Genomic DNA, 12,218 nt, shown 5'->3' on the forward strand with positions numbered 1-12,218 from the left:
CTTCTGCTTCTCTCCTTCGCTTCCTCTTCTTTGGCTTTCCTCACTACCCTCTTGTCTCCTCCACTCAACGCTTACCTTCTCTTTTCTCTTCTTTTCCTGTCCTCATCCTTTTATTCATTCATCCCTCAGGCGTAATTTTTCCTCCTCATCTCACACTTCGGCTTTCCTCTCAGTGTAATCCTCTTTAATCTCTCACTATCCTCGTCCCTCTTTTACTCCACTTTCTCTTCCTTTCCTCCACTTCCTCTTCCCTCCACATCTTCCTTCCCTCCACTTCCTCTTCCTTCCCTCCACTTCCTCTTCCTTCCCTCCACTTCCTCTTCCTTCCCTCCACTTCCTCTTCCTTTCCTCCACTTCCTCTTCCTTCCTTCCACTTCTTCCTTCCCTCACGTAACTCCACTTCCTGTTCCTTCCCTTCATTTCCTCTTCCTTCCCTCACTTCCTCTCACGCTCCCCATCCCTTCCTCGTTTTCTCCTCTTCCTTTTTCTTCAGTCCCCCATTTCTTCCTCCTATTCCTTCTCCCCTACACATTCTTTTACTCTCTCCTTCCTCCTCCTTATCTCTTAGTCCTTCGCCTTCCTCCTCTCCCCTCCATGACCACCGCCTTCTTCCATTCCTCTTGTCTCTCTCACTTCATCGTATTCCCATTCTTTTCTTCACCGTCGCTGCCTTTTCTTCCCCCCTCCTGCCGTCTACCCCACACCTTCTACCTCTACCTCTCTTTCCCTTACTCCCCCCCCCTCTCTCTCTCTCTCTTTCTCTCTCGTGTTAGTAGTTCAGTGGGTGAGGAATGCTATAACACGCGAGTAATGAAGGTAAGCCCCACTGATAAAGAAAATGTACAGTTGCCAACAAAAATATCCCTCCACTTTTTGGCCAATCAAGTTGACATCAACACAATATAGGAAGAAAAAAAAAAAGTTTAGTTCCGAAAGTAGTATTACGGGGTTACAATGGTCATCGCTCACGTCTAGTTATGTATAGTAAGGAAGTGTATTGATATTTATGTCCGCTTGTTTATAGTACTTATTATATTTTCACCTTTAATTATCAGTAAGTCAGGTGTCGCGCTTGTCAACCTTTTATGGAGCAGGATGTCACTTGGGTATTTTATTGGTGATAACTGGTTCACGTTCATTTATTTATTTTTTTATTATTATTATTATTATTAGGCTGATGTGTGTCGGATAGTTAGTTGTTGCTTGGTAAGGTGTTGACAGTGAAGTGTTGGCAGTCTTGAGCACGAGGAGTCTCTCTCTCTCTCTCTCTCTCACACACACACACACACACACACACACACACACACACACACACACAATTCTTGCTGCTAACACACGATTTTATTTCAATTAGAACAGACCTGTATTGGTAAAGGGGTTAGCGAAGGCCAAATCCAGCCACCCTCCTTCAAAAAAATCTCTCCCAAGTTAACGTAAAATCGTCTGGTGATAAAAACTGTATATAAAAAAAAAAAAAGTTATTGGAGTGAAGTGTTCTGCTCCAAGACTTCGTTATGGCCTTGCCTCCACCTTACGGAAATATGTAAACGAACGAACGAACATAACGATGGTGGAGAGGGACGCCTTCACAGGATGGTATCGATATAATTGGGTGGCTCCACTACCCGGTTACGCACAAACGTCGCTCAGTTCCCTCCCTATCCCTCAAAAGGAGGATGGACAGCAGGAGGATAACTTCAGCCTGCAGTCCACTGGGTTCACGTTTCAAAATAATGACCTTGAGGCTGCAGCAACAACAACAAACAGGAACAAGAGAAAACAACAGAAACAAGAACAACAACCACTCATTACTACTACTGCCCTCTCCACCGCCGCCGCCGCCTCAAGACGATTTTTGTTACGTTTTGGGGACGTAGTGTAGGTGTTTTGTGGACCTTTCGTTTGTAATGCCTTCAGTTTGACAGGCTTTAATACCTTGTGGGGCTGAAGTGGTTATGGTGTGTGTGTGTGTGTGTGTGTGTGTGTGTGTGTGTGTAAAGTGGGATCGTCATTACACACACACGCCTTATCTCTGACTCCCCTTCTTATCTACACCAACTGATAACTTCCTGAGGGGGAGGGGGAGAGTGAGTGAAGGGAGGGTGGGGGGAGGGGACTGGATGGGGGAGAGGGAAGTCAGGCGTCAGTGAGGAAGAGGTAAATAATGGGAAGGGAAATGAAAAGTGAAGGAACGTGGTGAGTAGTGACAATATTAATACTGAGAGTCCTTTGACTTTATCGGCGGAATATAATCCTTTGGCGTAAGCTGGAATAGAATACTTGAGTTATCCTGACCATGAGAAGGTTAATTGTGACACTGTTAACATTGTTACACACTTTTAGCTGAAAAAAAATAATATATCGTTTGTCGTTTAGTGCTATTTCGATCATGAGTTAAATAATGTGCACTGTAGATGGCCAACCTCAAGGGAGTTAAGTGTTAGGGAAACTTGGAGGAGACTGATAAGGAAGAAGTGATAGGCTGGAAGAGAATGATAAATGATAAGAAAGAGGTGATAGGGAGGCTCCTGTGGGAATGATACTGCTAAATATATTAATAAGGAAGAGGTGATAAGGTGGTTTCGATGAGGATGAAACAGCTAGGTATATTGATAAGGAAGAGGTCATAGGCAGGCTCCGGTGGGAATAGTAGTAATTGGAACCCACCAGACTCTTTGCACGCGAACACAATGAACTGCCGGCTGAAGTAACCCTCCTCCTGCAGTCCACCATCTTTGTTTTGGGGGATGGGAAGAGATGAGGGACATTTGTATAAGCAAACAGCTCCACCGTCCTGTTATACCAATGCCACCAGGTGAAGGCACCTTTCTCCAGCACGTCGGTGAGAATGATGTAGCCAAAGACAGGGTGGACCATATATAACACTTTTCTTCCACTCCACATGGAGAGTTCTTATGTGTTTCGGAACGGCCGAACGTTATCAGTGTCTTTCCTGCATCATTTATTCATTTTCCACCTCCACTGTCTGATATGCATGTCTTTTCTGCGTTATTTATTCATTTCCTATTTCCACTGTCTGATGTAGGTGTCTTTTCTGCATCATGTATTAATTTCCTACTCCCACTGTCACACCCACGCCCACAACAACAGAGCCGTCCCCCGCAAGACACGAAAATACCGCCACATGAATTTCCAGAGAGTTATTTATATTTCACTCCGATGTTAAGGAAGAAAGAGGCATCTAAGACATTAAAACGGCCCAAAGAATGCTCAAGACGATACGTTAGGTGGGTGGGACTGGCGGGGGAAGGGGGGGGGTAGTAATTAAGGTTGCTAAGGTTGGTAATTGGTGGTGGTGGTAGTTTTGAGGCTGGTGAAAAAATTGACGGTGGTTGTTAGGGTTCCTGAAGGTTATGCACGTGTGCTCGCTTCTCCGCCTATTGACTGAACCACTCTTGCTCCTGCTTTGCTTTGCTGCTGCACTCTTACTTATGCGTTGCTGATCCTCTCTTCATGTTTAATTTAGTGACCCACTTTTCTGCGTCACTTTACTGATCCACTGTTCTTCCTGCTTTTCTTTACTGATACGCTCTTAGTTTTTATACTTTACCTTTCATTAATCAGTCCATTCTTCTAATAATTTGTTTTCAGTTAAATGATATACTTTCACTTCTTATTTACTGTGTCGTCCATTGACCTTTCTGTGCTTTACTATATTGTCCATTTCGTTATAAAGTCTGTTTTATTTATCTTCCACGTCATCATGTTGTGGAAGGATGGCATTTCTCGCTGTTTTATACCTCCTCTATTTCGTTTTCACACATTTTTCGGTAATACGAGAGGTCTGTATAAGTTGCAGAGAATCACTTGTTGTCAGCAGAATAGAAATAACGCCATGAAACTGAAGGAGGATGTGAGCTTTAAATAAAAAGAAAAAAGAGAAATCCTGGAAGCGTAACATGAATAAAATTTCCTTGAGACACAGTGGCACCGGTAACTGACTCCCTTCATCCCCCCTTCCCTTCCTTCTTCCTTCCCTGCCTCTTTTCACACGTATCTCCCTCCTTCCTTTCTTCCCTTCTATCTCCTTCCTTCCCTCCCTGCCACCTTCCTTCCTTCCATGCCATCTTCCTTCTTTCCGTCCATGCCTTTTTCCTTCCGTCCCTGCCTCCTTCCCTCTGTATCGCCTTCCTTCTCTCCCTTCTTCCTTCCTTCCCTCCCTTCTTCCTTCCTTCCCTCCTTCCTTCCTTCCCTCCCTTCTTCCTTCCTTCCTTTATTATAGTGCTGCCTGAGGTGAGTGGGAGTAGTGGTACCCTCTCAACTGTATGACCTCGCTAATAATAGGGTTAATCGCTGCAGTCCCATGACGTACTTTCCCTCTTTTATACCACCACATGGTTTTATCCAGCTGACAAAAGGTATCTCTTTTTTCAGAGGGTTTACGAAGGCTCTATTTAGTCTTTGTAATTCGGAAAGACTCTCCTGAGTTTAATGAAATCGTTGAGTTGGCAAGAACAAACTAGTAAAATACATCCCCATAATGAGCGGGTTAATGTGCATATCCCATACACATCTGAGGGTTTTCATGTCAATAAATAGAACTGGTTGCAGTTCAGAGTGAGATATACAGTGTGTAGTGTTTCAGCACCTCTGTACTTTGCCCTGTTATAAACATACTTTTTCTTTTGCAGGTGAGTTGGTGCAGTGAGAACGGAGAAACTGAGGAAATAGTAAGTTGAATTCCAAGCTCATGTAAGCCAAAATTATCAGTCTTTTCATGCCATCCTTAACACCTTCAGATCATTTTAAAGATGGTTCCTTGAGACTATTTAAGTTCCAGTGTGGGTTATTACTTTCATTGTGGTCCACGCATGTCACTTTCACTACTGGCTCATACACAGCTTTGGCCCATCGATGAATCACATGTCATAGTACCTCGTTGTTAAATCGTTCTAATGGTATTCATTGCAAATCTAGCCACTATTTCTATTTTCATTTACCTTCGTGTCCATTAGAATTAGGTAAAAAAGCCGAATGAAAAATGTCGGCCGTATCCAGGAAGAAGTTTCCGAAATATAACTTTCGGAATCTTTTTTGAGTTGGAGTGGGGCAGGCTGGAAGAGGGAGGAGTGGCCTGAACGGGCTGGGATGGCCGTGGTGGTTGAAGCGTAATGGATAAGTACACCCTGTGAAAATGGGCGTTGTTAATCAGCTACTATAATATAACCCTTTGAGTTAACCGACATTCATTTTTTTTTTTTTTTTTTTTTACAGACGATTTTATTGATCTTATGGGAGGTATTTTGTAGCGAAAGGAGTTAACGAAAGTTGTATCTAACCCCTTAGTGTGAGAAGTCTTAAGCTGAACAAAATCGTCCGGAGGTAGCAAGATGGGGTGAGGAATGGGGAGATAAAAACGGGACGGGTCAGCAGAGAGGAATAAGTGGGAGGGGTTGAGATGGTGGCTGGTCTAGGGACGTGGCGGGAGGGGTCGACTGGATGTTGGTAATGAGGTCTTGAAAGTTAGAGACGAGAGAGGGAGGTGGGGGTAGAGTGGGTTGGAGTGATGGTGGGTTATCGGTAGGACAGTATGAGAGGGAAGAGGGGTGTACGAGTATACCCTGTGAAAATGGGCTTTGAAGGTCAACCATAAAGTGTATAAAAAATTTCTGGTATGTATTTGGTAAGGAAGTGTTTATGAGATAGATTGGTAATGGGGCTGAGTGAAGTAAGTATGCTGTGTGACGATGGGCAGTTTAAATTGGGTGGTATGGGCAAGGTAAAGTTTTAAATAATAGTTTTTCCAAGAACAAGAGTAACAGGAAATGCAGTTCCACACCGCTTTCCTGCACCAGGTGCCTTGCAGCACAGGGAAAAGAAAAATAAACCGTCGTCGTACTAAAAAAGTTAAGGATTGTATTACGCCAGGTGATCTAGTTACTTCAGGTGCTCAGACCAGGTGGGCCATTGGGGATCTATTTCCGATATTCCCCACGTAATGCCGCTCAGGAAGGAGCAACTAGTCAGTGTCTTCAGTATCACATCCCCAGGCCTGTACACACTTGGGGCAACACTGGATTGGATAGTGTTCATTTGTATTCATTTCCTCCACACTGTCTCTTATGGTGATCTTCTTATCAATGGAAATCCGTATTGTATGCAAAGTCCTCCCTGACTCCGTGCCTGCCTGCCAACATAATCGATTATTATTAATGTTGGCAGAGTTAGTGACCGGGAATATTGTGGTGTTCTTGTCTTATTGTCTTACCTGGCCTCTCGTACCTGGTGGCTCCTCTCTCTCTCTCTCTCTCTCTCTCTCTCTCTCTCTCACACACACACACACACACACACACACACACACACACACACACACACACACACACACACACACACACACACACACACACACACACACACACACACACTGCCCTCCGGTCTCTGTTTGTCCGTTAGTTTCGTCATATTTAGGTTGGAGAGAGAGAGAGAGAGTAGTAGTAGTAGTAATGGTTGTCGTTGTGGGTGTTATATTACCCTGCTTACATCCCCACACACCAATGCCTCTCACCATCCCCGGCACCACCAACCTGTGTACTCGTACACGCAGATGCAGGCCAGGCAGAGCGTTGGCGTGCCTGCCATGACATCCTGCAGGTACACAGCCGATGCATTGATGTTTGGATGAAGCACTGGTGTTTACGTAATGCACAGGTATAGAGATGAAGCACAGGTAGATGTGAAGAGCAGGTACTCGTGAAGTACAGGTGAAGCATAGGTAGGCTAAGCAGGTGAAGCAGATACACAACCGAAACTCTGGCTAAGCACGAGTTCACGGGTGAAACACATGTAAACAGGGTTCACAGGTGAAGCACAGATATAAACAGGGTTCACGGGTGAAGTACAGATATAAACAGGGTTCACGGGTGAAGCACAGATATAAACAGGGTTCACGGGTGAAGCACAGATATAAACAGGGTTCATGTGTGAAGCACAGATATAAACAGGGTTCATGTGTGAAGCACAGATATAAACAGGGTTCGTGTGTGAAGCACAGATATAAACAGGGTTCGTGTGTGAAGCACAGATATAAACAGGGTTCATGTGTGAAGCACAGATATAAACAGGGTTCATGTGTGAAGCACAGATATAAACAGGGTTCATGTGTGAAGCACATATATAAACAGGGTTCACGGGTGAAGCACTGATATAAACAGGGTTCATGTGTGAAGCACAGATATAAACAGGGTTCATGTGTGAAGCACAGATATAAACAGGGTTCATGTGTGAAGCACAGATATAAACAGGGTTCATGTGTGAAGCACAGATATAAACAGGGTTCATGTGTGAAGCACAGATATAAACAGGGTTCACTGGTGAAGCACAGATATAAACAGGGTTCACTGGTGAAGCACAGATATAAACAGGGTTCACAGATCTAAGCAGAGGTTGGGGTATGCGTCTGAAGGAAAAGGTTAGAGGTGAGGAGGGTGAGGCTATGTCAGGAATGCTCCAGCCTCCCCCTCCCCCCCCCCTCTCTCTCTCTCTCACTCACTCAACCTGTTCCATGTACAGTCTGCTGCTTATTTCTCCATCTCCTCTTCGACCTTCTTGCCCCCATTTTTCTGTCCCTCTTCTTTGCTTGTGCCTTCTTCCCCACATGTTACATCATTCTCCATACCGCTGTATAATTCCTCGTTCTTGGCTCCATTTTCTTCTTTTTTTTTTTCTCTCCCTATCCCCTGGGCATTCTCTCCTTCCACTTTTTTCCTCTTCACTCGTTCCCCCTCATCTTTACGCTTTGTACCATCTCTGTTGCTGTTCCCCCCCCCCCTCCACTTTATCCTCACCTCTTTCCTCTGGACATACTCTTCCTCTTCCCCCTCCCTCCCCCACCCCCTCACTTTCTCTCCTCCCCCACCACTTGCATTTCTTACCAAGTATCCCTGCATTCTCTTTTCTCCTAACCTCTCTCTCTCTCTCTCTCTCTCTCTCTCTCTCTCTCTCTCTCTCTCTCTCTCTCTCTCACACACACACACACACACACACACACACACACACACACACACACACACACACACACACACACACACACACACACACACACCGTCCCATTGAAACTCCTCCCTTCTCCCTTTTTGCTCACTTCCCTATTTTGGCTCTTGCTTCCTTTTTCTGCACAGGTGTTTTGTAATCAAGGTGTGTGCTGTACGCTTCCCCAGGTGAGCAACAACAAGAGGATTTTATAATCATATTGCTAGCATCACATCATATAATTTTAGTCTAAGGTGAATTGGCCTTAAGGAGAAGTGGAGCATGAGTATGGAGTATGTGGGCGAGGTGGAGGGGGAGAGGGGAAGGGAGAGACCGGGAATTAGGTGGAGGGATGGGGGAGAAGTATATGAATGCCGTGTGAGTTGGGGGAAGGGCAGTCTGATGGCGAAGAGCTGTGGACGTGGAGGGGATTCGTTTGTAGCTGCCCTGTCCAGGATAAAGGGGTCTGGGGGATAGATAAATAGATAGATAAATAAATGGTATATGTTCCCCTAAATACTTTACTGCACAGTATTTGGTTAGTGTTTATTTATGTATTTATTTTAACTCCCGTCAGCGTTTGTCCATTTTATACAACTTTAGAGTTGATAGGTTAAGGGATCCAAGAAGTTAAATTTTATATTGAAAGCGAATCCAATCCTTTTATTCGATATTAATGAAATCAGTGACGTGGTGCATGGATTAAATTTTATGTGGGGTTCACGGACTGATAAAAGCTAGACAGGCGTACTCAGCCCCCTCCCTAGCCTCTCCCTCTCCTCCCTTTCTCCCTCCCCCCAGCCTTAGTCTCCATTTTCCTCTCCCTCTTTCATTCTCTCTCCCCTTCTGTTAATCCATCTCTCTCTCTCTCTCTCTCTCTCTCTCTCTCTCTCTCTCTCTCTCTCTCTCTCTCTCTCTCTCTCTCATTCTTGCTCCCCTTATCTTTCTTCATGACCCTTGATGTCTCTCTCCCTCACCCTGTCTTCCTCCCTTCTCGTTTAATTTTTTCCCCCTTAAATCCTGGGGTTTTGAATAAGAGAACCAAGAGGCTGGACAGTAAGAAGGAGCAGTGGGATGAAAAGGAAAGTGTAAGAAATGTGTGTGTGTGTGTGTGTGTGTGTGTGTGTGTGTGTGTGTAGTTTTTGGTGGAGGTTCCAGTAGTGGTTTCAAGTCTCGGGTGAACCATTTGTGGAGCAAGTTCGTGTTTTTGTCCTGCTGTTGTACGGGGTGCAAATTCATACCATCGTCTTCTTCAAGTTTTTCTCAGATCTTGTTCACCGTTTCCCTTAACTTAGTGTTGATGAGTTTACTAGAAGTCTGTAGTGTTTCTCTACTGGCCCGTCGGTGAGTGGATGTCTGGTTGGTGACAGATCTCAGGGTTTTGTTCTGTGCTCTCTCTAGTTTCACGATTTGCGTCCTGGTGGTCATGTGTGTTGGTATAGGGAGTAAGAGAGAGTTGGCAGGATCATGGTTTGTATTGAATTACAGCTTTAGTTCCTCTGGGCAGAATCTCGTGAGGGTTTGTAGGTCATTTTTCCGTATGATACTGTTTCTGTGCTGCAGTGTCTTTCCGTGGCAAGTTAATGTGGCCTAGAATTTTACGTATTTTGATCTTTCACCCTGTTATGCTCGTCTCTCGTCCCACTGTTCCTCCTCACTCTCTCTTCTTCTTCTCTTCCCATCTTCTCCTCCTCCTCTTTATCCATTTTTCTTCCTTCTCCTTCACCCTTCTCCCTTACATCCTCCTCTCCCTTCCCCTTCACCCTTCTCCTTCACATCCTTCTCTCTCCTCCCCTTCACCCTTCTCCTTCACATCCTCCTCTCCCTTCCCCTCTTCCCTCCTCTTCCCCCTCCCCCTCCCCTCCCCTATTTCCTACTTTCTTCCTCCCCCTTCCCCCTTCCGTCCCTCATTATGTTACTGTGGTCAAAGGTCAGTCGGTTTAGATGCCATTCCCCCCCCCCCTCTCTCTCTCCCCCTCCACCGACTTACTCCGCTCTCTCCACCCATTTCTTATCTCCCATCTTTTGTTCCTCCTTCCCTCCCTCATTGCCCCCTCTCTCCCCATTATTACTCTCCATCCATCTCTCCATCACGTCTCCTTTATCATACGGAAAAATGATCATGAAATGATCAAGCGATTTAAAACAAAGTCCACTAATATAATAATATCCGGCATACTCCCATGGATCAAGGCAAAGAATAGTTTTTACGATAAAGCCTTCAGCACAAATAACCGTCTCAAATCTCTCTGCACGCAAGAAGGAGTCTACTTTGTCAATCTGTGGGACCAGTTCTATGAGCAACATACTTTTTCCAGAACGATGGTCTCCATCTGAATGCGGTAGGAGCGGCACGGCTAGGTAGACATTAACATGATAAAGTTACTCTCTTCAGATCGAAAAACGTGGCACGTCCAGGAGCAGTAACCTCAACGTAAATATCCGCAAAGTCAGTTCATCAACTGTTTGGGACGGAATCAGAGTCTGTTATGTTAATGCACCTAGTCTACGCAACAAGTTTGAGGATTTAGAATCTCTAATTCACCTAGAAAATTATGACATTGTTGGCATCACAGAGACCTGGATTAACACATCTGACCGTGACTTTTTAGCAGAATACTTATTAACAGGGTACAATATTTTCAGCTGTGAGCGACCACACCGAGCTGGTGGCGGTGTTTTACTATACATGAAATCTTGTCTCCACCCCCTTGTGCTACCTAAACCCAGTATTACCAACATAGATGCTAGTTACGCTCAACTGAGTATTAAATCGCACAAAATAAATATGTCTCGTCTATCGTCCTCCAGCACAGTCAGCTGACACAGATGATAAACTTTATGATCAAATTGTGGAAATTTGTTGTGAAGAGGATAGCGTAATTTTTGGAGACTTTAATCTACTGGTAACAAAGTGGGGGAAACCGCTAACTGCACACTTACGACAAGAGCTTTATATGAATCATCAAGAAAGCGCCCTTTCCCAACACGAAGAATACCCAACGAGAGGAAACAGTATCCTAGACATCATCTTAACTACAAATGATAACCTAGTCAGCAACGTTAAAATCGGACCTGAGTTTAGTTCCAGTGATCATTGAATTATAGTTTAATATTACTACTGAAAAAGTAAAAGAAATGGATAGCAAAGAAAAGGTCCCAGATTATTGTAGAGCTGATTTCAGCAGGCTTAGAGCGCTACTTGCAACTGCAGATTGGAATCAAATGTCTGAAACTGATGACATAAACCAAGCACGGGAAATATTCACCAAAAAATTTAATGAAGCGGTAAAGTCATGTGTGCCACCATGTAACAGGCATCCAGCTGGTAATAGTAAACCAAAGTGGTGGTCCAGTGAAATTAAAAGTAATTTAATAGCCAAAAAACAGGCGTACCTTAAATATAAAACTACATAAAATAATGATGATAAATTACAGTATGAAAATCTACGCCGCATATCAAAAAGACATATTAAACAAAGCAAAAGAGCACTGGAGATCCACATTGCTTATACCTGCAAAACAAATCCTAAAGAATTTTACGGTTACATTAAAAAGGTTATGACTACATCAATAGGCCGTCTAGAAATGAACAATGGCAAACACACAGAAAGTGAGGCCAAAATGGCGAACATTCTTAACGATTGCTTTGCTTCTGTTTTTACAGTAGAAAACACCACCAGAAACCTACTGTTACCCACAAACCAAGCAAATAGCACAGTCCTTGGTAACTATGCTATCCATAATAGCGATATCCTCTCAGCCATAAACAGTACGAACATAAACAAAACCCCTGGCCCTGATAAAATATCACCCAGAATTCTCAAAGAAGCAAAAAATGAGTTACTGCTGCCACTCTTTGTCTTTTTCAATATATCGTTAAGTACTGGGAAAGTTCCATTCGAATGGAAACTAGCAAATGTAACACCAATTTTCAAAAAAGGAAATAAGTCACACCCAGGAAATTACAGACCAATCAGCTTAACATCAGTAGTGTGCAAGTTAATGGAAAAAATCATGAGATAAAATAGTTAATTATCCAGAAGAAAATAATACAATTAAAGGCTTGCAGCATGGATTCAGACATCATCGTTCATGCTTAACTAACTTACTGGATTTCTTCCATGATGTTTACAAATCATATGATGACTCAAGAGCAGTAGATATAATTTACCTCGACTTTCAGAAAGCATTTGACACTGTCCCTCACAAACGTCTCATGAGCAAAA

The sequence above is a fragment of the Coenobita brevimanus genome, chromosome 111 (assembly GCF_032717465.1).
Source record: "Coenobita brevimanus isolate Jiangsu-jjx chromosome 111, ASM3271746v2, whole genome shotgun sequence".
Lineage (NCBI taxonomy): Eukaryota > Metazoa > Arthropoda > Malacostraca > Decapoda > Coenobitidae > Coenobita > Coenobita brevimanus.